The sequence below is a fragment of the Ambystoma mexicanum genome, chromosome 1q (assembly GCF_040938575.1).
Source record: "Ambystoma mexicanum isolate Mex_15411 chromosome 1q, UKY_AmexF1_1, whole genome shotgun sequence".
Classification (NCBI taxonomy): Eukaryota; Metazoa; Chordata; class Amphibia; order Caudata; family Ambystomatidae; genus Ambystoma; species Ambystoma mexicanum.
The window spans coordinates 1,550,010,596-1,550,021,798 of NC_090922.1; the positions used below are offsets into that span (position 1 = coordinate 1,550,010,596).

An 11,203-nucleotide genomic window follows, 5' to 3' on the forward strand; every position below is an offset into this window, starting at 1 on the left:
GTTCAGAACGAAGTTTGTCAGACGAAAAGTTACTTTAAAGAATGGAGAAGGACAAGCCCTCGGATTGGCGAAAGGTTTCACACGCTTTCACCGCGGCTGGACGAAACGAACGACCGGATTTGAGCAGTAACTTAAATGAAGAAGAAGGCTGTAGCTGAGGCGGATGTTCCTGGCAGGTCCTGCAGGCTCACGGGTCCTGAAGCGACTGTCGGACTGACACGAAGTAGGAAGACTGGAGGGTCCTGCACTGCCCAGGGAAAAAAACAGCAGCAGAGCAAAGCAACGAATAAAAGGTGCGCTCCTTAAAACGCATGCAGGGTCCGCTCCTCCTGGCTATCCGGTTCACTGTAGCTCTGTACAGCAAATTCGACCAGAGAAGGGAGACCTGGCGAGCAGTTTGGTGAACTGGTTGTTCTCACCAGCTCAAGGGGAGAAGATTTCTGGAGGATCTTCCCTGTCGTTGGAGTATGAAGATTCAGACCTGAAGCAGGGCTTCACCGGGCAGTTCAGTCGTTGTAGGGGTCCTCCTCTGTCAGCTCCTCTTCAGTTCTTTTGTTCCAGTGGCGACTCTGACTTCCAATCCCAAGAGACCTGCTTTTTATGCAGTTTTCCCCCATTCACACAGCCTGGCTGTCAATCACACAGCAGGGTGGCTGTCCCGCTGGGACAGTCACCTCAGGCAATCATGTTAGAGTGTGACATGGGTCTCCAAGGAGACCCTGTGCAGGGAGTCTCAAACCCCTCCCTCACATCATATCCCCCTCAGACATTCAGGCGCCTAAGGAGGGGTTCTGTGCAGAAGCCCGCGAAAGGACGGCGAACAAAGGAATCAACCCCCGTTTGGCACGCAGAGAAGAACACAAGACTTTTACAAAAATAAATGGCGAATAAACCCATCCGGAACCATACAAAAATCCATATGGACCAGCAGGTTTAAGTTTGAGGCTACTAAGATAGCCTAAAACACTACCAGGGCTATTTAAGATAACCGCGGTAGGAAATATAGGCGTAGTTACCACTGCCACCAGCCAAGTCTTAATGAAAAGGGAACTTAACAATGCTCCATGAGAAATAGACAATAAGGGATAACTATTAACCCTTTCCAGAACTCTATGTAAGATAGTTTGTACTGGGTCTGTGAGATTTAAGACTAATAAAGTCAATGGCAACTTTGCATGTTTCTAGGAGACAGTAGTCAGTCCCAGAAAATGGAGTTGGGAAGTCTGAAAAAGTCAACCCTGTGTCACCGCACTGAAGGTTCTGTGTAACACACAGTAACATGATGATGCCTATGGAGTAGGTGAAGCTCCACAGTCCAAGAACACAGCAAAACACATGTAAGAGTGGGGAAAAAAGGCTCACACGTTTACCAGCATTTTGGTGGTGACATCCTATTCCCAGGCTCAATGGTGAAATCAAACCCTTGCAGGCAGATGGACCAACTTAGAAGTTTTGGGTTTTCCCCCTTCATTTGCATTAACCATCTCAAGGGTAGGTGGTCAGTTTGAATCACAAAAGTAGATCCATACAAGTATGGTCTAAACCTCTTCAAAGACCACAACAAAATATTGCTGCAGTCTGGGCATGTGAACATTTCCACAACATTCACGCTCTATGGTTGCCCACCTTGTTTCTGGTTCCTTCAGATTCCTGCTGATGAAGTAAATGGGGTGCTCCTTACCTTTCTCATCCAGTTGACTAAGGACTGCACCTATACCTGTATTGGATGCATCTTTCTGCTCAATGAGGGTTTGGTGGTAATCAGGAGCTCTTAGGACTGGAGCTTGACAAAGGGCTACTTATCAGGCCGTGATATGATATATGGGATTTATAACGCGCCTGTACACAAGTGTTTCAAGGTGCGAAGTGGTGGAACTTTCTCAAAGGCAGGCGAGTAGTAAGTGGCCAAATAGCTAAAAACAAAACATGAACAAGTATCGGAAACATATGGAAAATGAATGTCTCCTGATTTATTCTTTTGTACTAAACAAGTAGGAAAGACTCAACAGGCCCTACCTGGAATCCTGCGTAGTGACCCTCACTGGGCACAAGGAACTAATCCTTTATTTTTATGAGTTCAAAAAGAGGACTTCCCCCTTCAAAAAGGGCATACAGATAATATACTACTTCTGTGTGAGTGGTCAATGCATAAATACACATTCTTATCATATAGATGGCTGCACTGACCTTTGCAGGTATTCTAGTCAGGTGTATGATATGGCTAGAAAAAGGCCACCAGAACATGAGGCATTCTCATGATTTCAATTGTGTTTCAAGACGCCCGCCCCCCATCTTTTACCGCTATGAGAGACAGTATCAATGTGCAGGAGACTGAATCAAAACTTTAGACCTGTTGCTCAATATTTCAGAAGCAAATTACCTCCCTAATGAATAGCAAGTGAAATGCAGGTAGCCTGTAAGTGGTAACTTACCACAACCTTTTTGATAGCTTTGCAATGCACCATTATCTGAGTGTGTGTACCATCATCATAGTTATGTTGTAAACATGCGTAAGGAAACTGGCATGTAAGAAACAATGGGCCTCATTATGAGGTATGCGGTAGAGGGATAACGGGGCCGATAGGGATGCCAGCCCCGTAATCCCTCTGCTGCCCAATTACGAGGTCTCCTCGCGGGACCCGTGAGCAGACCAGGATGCATACAACGGGCCGTCATTAACAGGCCCGTTGTTTGCATCCTTCCCATTCCCACTGAGCCCTATGGGGGCTCGCATGGGAATGGGGATGTACCGGGTCCGGGTTCCTGGGATGGGGAATTACCGGGCCCTCCAAGGTCGGAATGGCCTGGTACTTCCCCATTCCGGGATCCCGGACCCAGTACCCGGAATGGGGGGAGCCATGCCGCAAAAAGCAGCATGGTTACCTCCTTCCTCGTAATGAGGCCCAATGTATCAAGAATAAAAGGCTGCTACACAGGCATTAAGCAATGAAAGATTTTATTGTAGATCTCGATCTATGACGTAAATCTGCATAAAATAGAACAGCATTCTAATTGTGTAGTACAAGTGTGTTAAAATGATATGATAAATGCCTACCAGTTCATAGATGTGTCTATTCAAGTTTATCATTTAACCCTGTAGTGTGGCTTTTATTAAAAAACATGTTTTTGTTTTTTATTAGTTAGATTGCACTCTGCTACAAATGTGTCATTGTCAACACTTTTCTTAAGATCTGTCCAGTTCAAGCCATTCCTTGTGATGGTGCCTTTCTGGAGCAGATCTCATGCACCCTTCTTCATGACTGACTTGTTCACCGAGTTGTAGGAGTGGTTGAACTGCTGAACTTCATGTGCTGTAAACTCTGTTACAGAGGAGTTGAAGATAGTTGTGTAACATGCTGGAGGAAGGGGTACATTCTACCTCCTTCCCATCTGTACAATGGCAACTCAACCCAGTCAGGATCCCTGCTGCTGGAGTAGTGAGCTGGTCTAGATCATGAAGGTGGTTGTCAGCCTGTTACCTCGATCTAACCTTGTACTGTGCCATGAGCACATCTGGAACAAGACCAGAGTGTAGGAAAGACGGAGGGAGCTGGGGATCTCAGTCTTACTGGAATTAAGGCAGAGATTGTTAGCAGTGGACCATGCCTGAATAGCAGACAGACAGTCAGGAATGGGAGAGGAAGTGGAGGAGACAGAGGAGAGAAGATTGAATAGAGCTGAGCGTCATCCGCATAACACTGGAAGTTTGGTGAGAAGGCTAGAGGGGCAAGGTAGATGTTGAAAACCCAAGGTGAGATGTTATAGCCCTCAGGGAAACCACAGGTAGAGAGTGAGACGGAGGAGAGAAAAGGGCCCAGTCCAGAGCCAGGTCCGTGATACCAAGGGTATCACAGAGCCGATTTGTAAGGGTGGCATGATTGACTGTATGAAAGGCAGAGGAAAGTTCAAGAACAATGAGAACGGAAAAAGAGTTGGAATTGAGATTAGAGAACAAGTCTTCACAGGTGTTCAGACCGATATTCATGAAGAGAACCAAAAAAGTCAGTGTGGTGGATAAGCTGGGAGATGGGCAGCTTCTCCAATAGAGTGCCCAGGAAGGGGGTAATGGAGATAGAGTGGTATATTGCCAGTCAGAAAGGCTTTATGGTGAGAGGATGCACCAGGGAGTGGTTGAGGAGTAACTGGAAGGATCCAGTGGCAAAGGAGCGATTGCAGAAATCAGCCAAGGCTGGAGGAAGGATGGCAATTTTGTCCTTGATAGTTCTAGAGGAGCAGGGGAGCACCTGTTTTGATGAGGCTGTCATAGAGCAGACTCGTCTAGAAACCTCATCAGGTGATATAGGAGAGTAAGAGGCGAATAGAAGTGGGGAGCAGAGGCAAATGTATGTATATGGTATGTAACATGTATATGTTTTTTCACCAGTATGATCTCTCTGATTTATCAATAGACAACATTTCAGCATAAAAGCTTTATCACATTCAGAACATGAATATCGTTTCACCCCAGTGTGATTTCACTGATCTATCACACAAGCTGATCATTTCAATTGAAAGCCTTATCACATTGAGGACATGCATAGCATCCTCCCAGTGTGACTCCTCCGATGTCTCACTAGGTTACTCTTTTCACTGAAAGACTTACCACATTTAGAAGATGCATATGGTTTCACACCCGTGTGATTCCTCTGATGTCTCCCTAGGTTAATCTTTGCAGTGAAAGCCTTATCACATTCAGAACATGCATGTGGCTTCCCCCAGTGTGATTCATCTGATGTTTCAATAGTTCACCCTTTTGCTTGGAAGCCTTATCACAATCAGAACATGCATAGGGTTTCATCCCCAGTATGACTTCTCTGATGTCTCACTAGATCACCCTTTCCCTTGAAAGCCTTATCACAGTCAGAACAAGCATACGGCTTCTTACCAGTATGATTCCTCTGATGACTCACTAGGTTACTCTTCACAGCGAAAGCCTTATCACATTCAGAACATGCATATGGTTTCTCACCAGTGTGACTCCTCTGATGTATCACTAGATGACTCCTCACAGTGAAAGCCTTATCACATTCAGAACATGCATATGGTTTCTCACCAGTGTGACTTCTCTGATGTATTAATAGTTTACCCTTTCGCTTGAAAGCCTTATCACATTCAGAACATGCATATGGTTTCTCACCAGTGTGACTTCTCTGATGTATCAATAGTTTACCCTTTCGCTTGAAAGCCTTATCACATTCAGAACATGCATATAGTTTCTCGCCAGTGTGACTTCTCTGATGTATCAATAGATGACCCTTTTGCTTGAAAGCCTTATCACATTCAGAACATGCATATGGTTTCTCACCAGTGTGACTTCTCTGATGTATCAATAGATTACCCTTTTGCTTGAAAGCCTTGTCACATTCGGAACATGCATATGGTTTCTCACCAGTATGACTTCTCTGATGTCTCACTAGATTACCCTTTCCCTTGAGAGCCTTATCACAGTCAGAACAAGCATACGGTTTCTCACCAGTATGATTCCTCTGATGACTCACTAGGTTACTCTTCACAGTGAAAGCCTGATCACAGTCAGAACATGCATATGGCTTCACCCCACTGTGATTCCTGTGATGTCTCACTAGGGTATTCTTTGCAGTGAAAGCCTTGTCACATTCAGAACATGCAAATGGTTTCACACCAGTATGACTTCTCTGATGTCTCACTAGATTACCCTTTCCCTTGAAAGCCTTATCACATTCAGAACATGCATATGGCTGCACCCCAGTGTGATTCCTCTGATGTCTCACTAGGTTACTCTTTGCAGTGAAAGCCTTATCACATTCAGAACATGCATATGGCTTCACCCCAGTGTGATTCAGTTGATGTATCAATAGTTCACCCTTTCGCATGAAAGCCTTATCACATTCAGCACATGCATATGGCTTCAACCCAGTATGACTTCTCTGATGTATCAATAGATTACCCTTTTGCTTGAAAGCCTTATCACATTCAGAACATGCATATGGTTTCTCACCAGTGTGACTTCTCTGATGTATCAATAGATTACCCTTTAGCTTGAAAGCCTTATCACATTCGGAACATGCATACGGTTTCACACCAGTATGATTCCTCTGATGTATCAATAGATTACCCTTTAGCTTGAAAGCCTTATCACAGTCAGAACATGCATATGGCTTCACCCCACTGTGATTCCTGTGATGTCTCACTAGGGTATTCTTTGCAGTGAAAGCCTTATCACATTCAGAACATGCATATGGTTTCTCACCAGTATGACTTCTCTGATGTCTCACTAGATCGCCCTTTCCCTTGAAAGCCATATCACATTCAGAACATGCATATGGCTGCACCCCAGTGTGACTTCTCTGATGTATTAATAGTTCACACTTTTGCTTGAAAGCCTTATCACATTCAGAACAAGCATATGGCTTCTCGCCAGTGTGATTTCTCAGATGTATTACTAGTTCACACTTTTGCTTGAAAGCCTTATCACATTCAGAACAAGCATATGGCTTCTCGCCAGTGTGATTTCTCAGATGTATTACTAGTTCACAATTTCGCTTGAAAGCCTTATCACATTCAGAACAAGCATATGGCTTCTCGCCAGTGTGATTTCTCAGATGTATTACTAGTTCACAATTTCGCTTGAAAGCCTTATCACATTCAGAACATGCATATGGTTTCTCACCAGTGTGACTTCTCTGATGTATCAATAGATAACCCTTTTGCTTGAAAGCCTTATCACATTCAGAACATGCATATGGTTTCTCACCAGTGTGACTTCTCCGATGTATCAATAGATTACCCTTTTGCTTGAAAGCCTTATCACATTCAGAACATGCATATGGTTTCTCACCAGTGTGACTTCTCTGATGTATCAATAGATTACCCTTTAGCTTGAAAGCCTTATCACATTCGGAACATGCATATGGTTTCCCACCAGTGTGACTTCTCTGATGTATCAATAGATTACCCTTTTGCTTGAAAGCCTTATCACAGTCAGAACATGCATATGGCTGCACCCCAGTGTGATTCCTCTGATGTCTCACTAGGTTACTCTTCACAGTGAAAGCCTGATCACATTCAGAACATGCATATGGTTTCACACCAGTATGACTTCTCTGATGTCTCACTAGATTACCCTTTCCCTTGAAAGCCTTATCACATTCAGAACATGCATATGGCTGCACCCCAGTGTGATTCCTCTGATGTCTCACTAGGTTACTCTTCACAGTGAAAGCCTGATCACATTCAGAACATGCATATGGTTTCACACCAGTATGACTTCTCTGATGTCTCACTAGATTACCCTTTTGCTTGAAAGCCTTATCACATTCAGAACATGCATATGGCTTCACCCCAGTGTGATTCAGTTGATGTATCAATAGTTCACCCTTTCGCATGAAAGCCTTATCACATTCAGAACATGCATATGGCTTCAACCCAGTATGACTTCTCTGATGTATCAATAGATTACCCTTTTGCTTGAAAGCCTTATCACATTCAGAACATGCATATGGTTTCTCACCAGTGTGACTTCTCTGATGTATCAATAGATTACCCTTTTGCTTGAAAGCCTTATCACATTCGGAACATGCATATGGTTTCTCACCAGTGTGACTTCTCTGATGTATCAATAGATTACCCTTTTGCTTGAAAGCCTTATCACATTCGGAACATGCATACGGTTTCTCACCAGTATGATTCCTCTGATGACTCACTAGGTTACTCTTCACAGCGAAAGCCTTATCACATTCGGAACATGCATACGGTTTCTCACCAGTATGATTCCTCTGATGACTCACTAGGTTACTCTTCACAGTGAAAGCCTGATCACAGTCAGAACATCCATATGGCTTCACCCCACTGTGATTCCTGTGATGTCTCACTAGGGTATTCTTTGCAGTGAAAGCCTTATCACATTCAGAACATGCATATGGCTTCACCCCAGTGTGAGTCATCTGATGTATCAATAGTTCACCATTTCGCTTGAAAGCCTTATCACATTCAGAACATGCATATGGTTTCCCACCAGTGTGATTCCTCTGATGTCTCTCTAGGTTACCCTTTAAAGTAAAAGCCTTATCACACTCAGAACATGCATATGGCTTCTTCCTTGTGTGATTCTTCTGATAGATCAATAGATGACTTGTTTCTTTAAAAGCCTTGGCACATTCAGAACACTTATGTTCTTTCTCTTCAGAGTGAAATGTCTTCTGTTTACATCGAGGACTCGTTTCCTTGAAAGGAGCTTCACATTCTGTCAAATCAGAAGGTTCCTCCATTTTTAGGATGTTATCTTTAAATTGTTGGTCTCACCAGGTCAAGTGCATTTCTTCACACAAGTGTCAAGAATAAACCGCAATCCTCGGCCAGAGCAGGCAAGTCCGAAAATAGACAAAGGCTTGTGCTTGTAACCTTTCTATGTCCAGAGCACAGTTTCTAGACTTATGGTTTTTGGGCTTTAAATGCTGCCATATTTTACAGAAACATCAGCAACTACTGACTAGCTCCACAGCATGGGGTGTTATCGATTTTGAAGCATCAATTGCAAAGTTGGTGTTGAGCACCTTTTTCACACTGAATGTGGTACACCAGTGTCTTGCCTTAGAAAACAATGCGTAAAGAGTGTCTACAAGTCCCAATGCATGAAGGTACAAAGACTCTACTTCAAAGTGGGTGCCATTTCCCTCTTGTCTGTCCATTCATATTCTCTCCTCTCTCTGGTATGGATTCAGAGGTCTACCGTTACATGGCGCTATGTCCTGGAATACTTGTCATAGCTGGCCATTTGTATTGCATGTTTTGGCATGTGCGGGCACTTGTAAGGTGCCTTTTGTTAGCCTCTCCTTAGTGTATTCTTTAAAGTCTTCACAGAGGAGGAGGCATCCCATTTAGAACATTTCTATAGACTCTCTGGGGCTTAGTATCTCCTGCATGTATGTTCCCATATGCAGTTACTTATCTCTACGTTACAGAATGCTACATTGAGCATATTGGTGCAACCTTAATTGTGAATATAATGGGATGGCTCTAAGACGTTTTGATGGAACAGAGATATCATATGGGTTGGACAAAGAAGACCTGCCAAGTGACTGGTATTGACTGGACATAGGAACCAGATATTTCCACTAAAAAGATAAACAATTGCAGTCTGTGGAATATTTGTCCCATGGTTAGAAGCTATACGTTGGGACTGGCCGTCATGATGAAGCAGACTTTCCCAAGTCCCAGCTATCAGAGTAACCTTTCTTTTTTTAACAGAATCTTTTCACAACATGTTATTGTTTTCCATTCTTGCTTTTATGGCCCTGTTTGAAGGAAAAAAGAAACACAGGATTAGTCTTCCACAAGTGACACATACATTCTCGTTTGAAAAAGCAAATAGGCATGTTTTCACTTAATACAAATCCTGGAACACTACTGAATTATTTAGAAGACACTTGTTAAATGGGAAGCATAACTGATCCACAATCTCATGAACAGGATTAACACAATTATCATGAAATGTATGGCCCATTGACCATTCCCACATCATGCTTTGGCACTGAAATCAATAAAGAAGTGCCACACTGGCCAACAGCCAGGATTGACAGAGGGTGGTGAAGCTCGGTCACTGAGGATGAAGGCCATCCTGTCAGCCGGTCATGGCTGGTTGTGGTCAGCTGACACGCTCTAAGGTGCACAGAAAAGATGGTGGAACAGGAACTAAGGAAAGGAAAGCTTGAGTGCAGTGTACTGAAAAAAGGATGCTGGCCGTGGCCAATTTGCTGAGATCCTCTTTGTCGATACCGGAGGAGGATCTTTGGCTTCCTGTAGTGTCCAGCAGAGAAGGAGAGACTAGGTTAGCCATTCCAAGATGCAAAGCAAAGATGAACGGTGAAGATAGTGATAGCCCGTGTAGGGGAACAATGAATAGGGAACAGTAGAGAAGCAGATAGTTTGCAGTTAGCCATAATAAGAAGCCATAAAGAACAGAAAGTGTCCTGATTATAAGAAAGTCTTCACACTATAATTTCATGAGCAGAAAGGTTTTGCTTAAACTGTTTTGTCTCGGAACCATAGCATCCACCAATAGTGTTCTACATCATAGGGTTAGTCACAGGTCCTGCAGATCAGTGGCAACTATGACATTGGCACTGGCATTAGAACAGAGGGAGGATATTGTGTTGGGATCTCTCCTTGAGGCGGTTGTGCCCCCTTCAGTAGTCTCCCTGCTTCTGCAAACCACACAACATATTCAGATTCTTGTTACGCTTCTGGAGTAGCTCAAGACTTGGTAACTCTGGAAGCACAGGGGATGTCGAACACCGACGTGATCTTATTCAGGCAGGAACTATGAGAAGAGTATATGGATAAGTATGTTCCTGTCTGAGCCAGACACCTTGTGGTAAATGATCGAAAATGTCAGCAAGTTATACAAGAAAAAACAGGATCCTAACCCAGCAAAAAGTGCAGGTTGCCCTTATTGAGGGGATTGATGGGACCCTGTTGGCCTCCGTCCTGATCAAACTGGAGACTTGTCCAGAAATGCAATGGGTATGTGTAGGAATCTTGTGTGCGATGCAATGACGTACTGGCAGCAAGTGCAGAGACCTCCTGGCTTTAGTTGTGTGATCTCTGTTGTTCTTTCCAAAAATGGCCCCATTCTGAATCACCTGCAATGTTCTAAGGTTGTTTTCAGTGGTGCCAATCATCAAACTGTTGCAATAATCAAGACGGAAATTAACCAATGCTGAGGAAACTGATGCAAGGTTGGTGGTTGTGAGATGGGGTTTGATTTGGCGCTAAAGTTTATTTACATAGGAAAGGGAGGCCTTGATCTATAGGACATGTTTATGTAATTCTTTTGAGCTGATTAGTTGGGCCGACAAGCATGAGCTCGGTTTTATCATTGTTCAAAGCAAGTGAGTTCATGACCATCCATGTTTGGATCACATTTTCAGGATCGAGATCATAGTTTCCAGAAAGCTCAAACACAAGCTGAGTTTTGTCAGCATAATTTGTATATTTTGCATCTATACCATCAAGCATATCAAATAAGGGACGTACATAGATATCAAATAAGGTAGGCGAAAGGCATGCACCTTGTGGGACGCCATATGCTAGGATCTCTGGCTGTGATTGGAAGCCACCAATAGCAACCCTGGCTGATCTTGAACTGAGAAAGAATGACATTCAATCTATAGTCTGCCCGGAGCAATCCCTAAGACTGCTCAGCCTCTCCAGCAGCTTGGAATGA

At 43.7% G+C, this 11,203-nt stretch overlaps 1 pseudogene; it reads right to left on the reverse strand.

The window, feature by feature from the left end:
- Window positions 1–2,939: 2,939 nt before the first annotated feature.
- On the reverse strand, window positions 2,940–9,382 carry LOC138552067 (zinc finger protein 585A pseudogene; annotated as a pseudogene).
- Window positions 9,383–11,203: the final 1,821 nt, after the last annotated feature.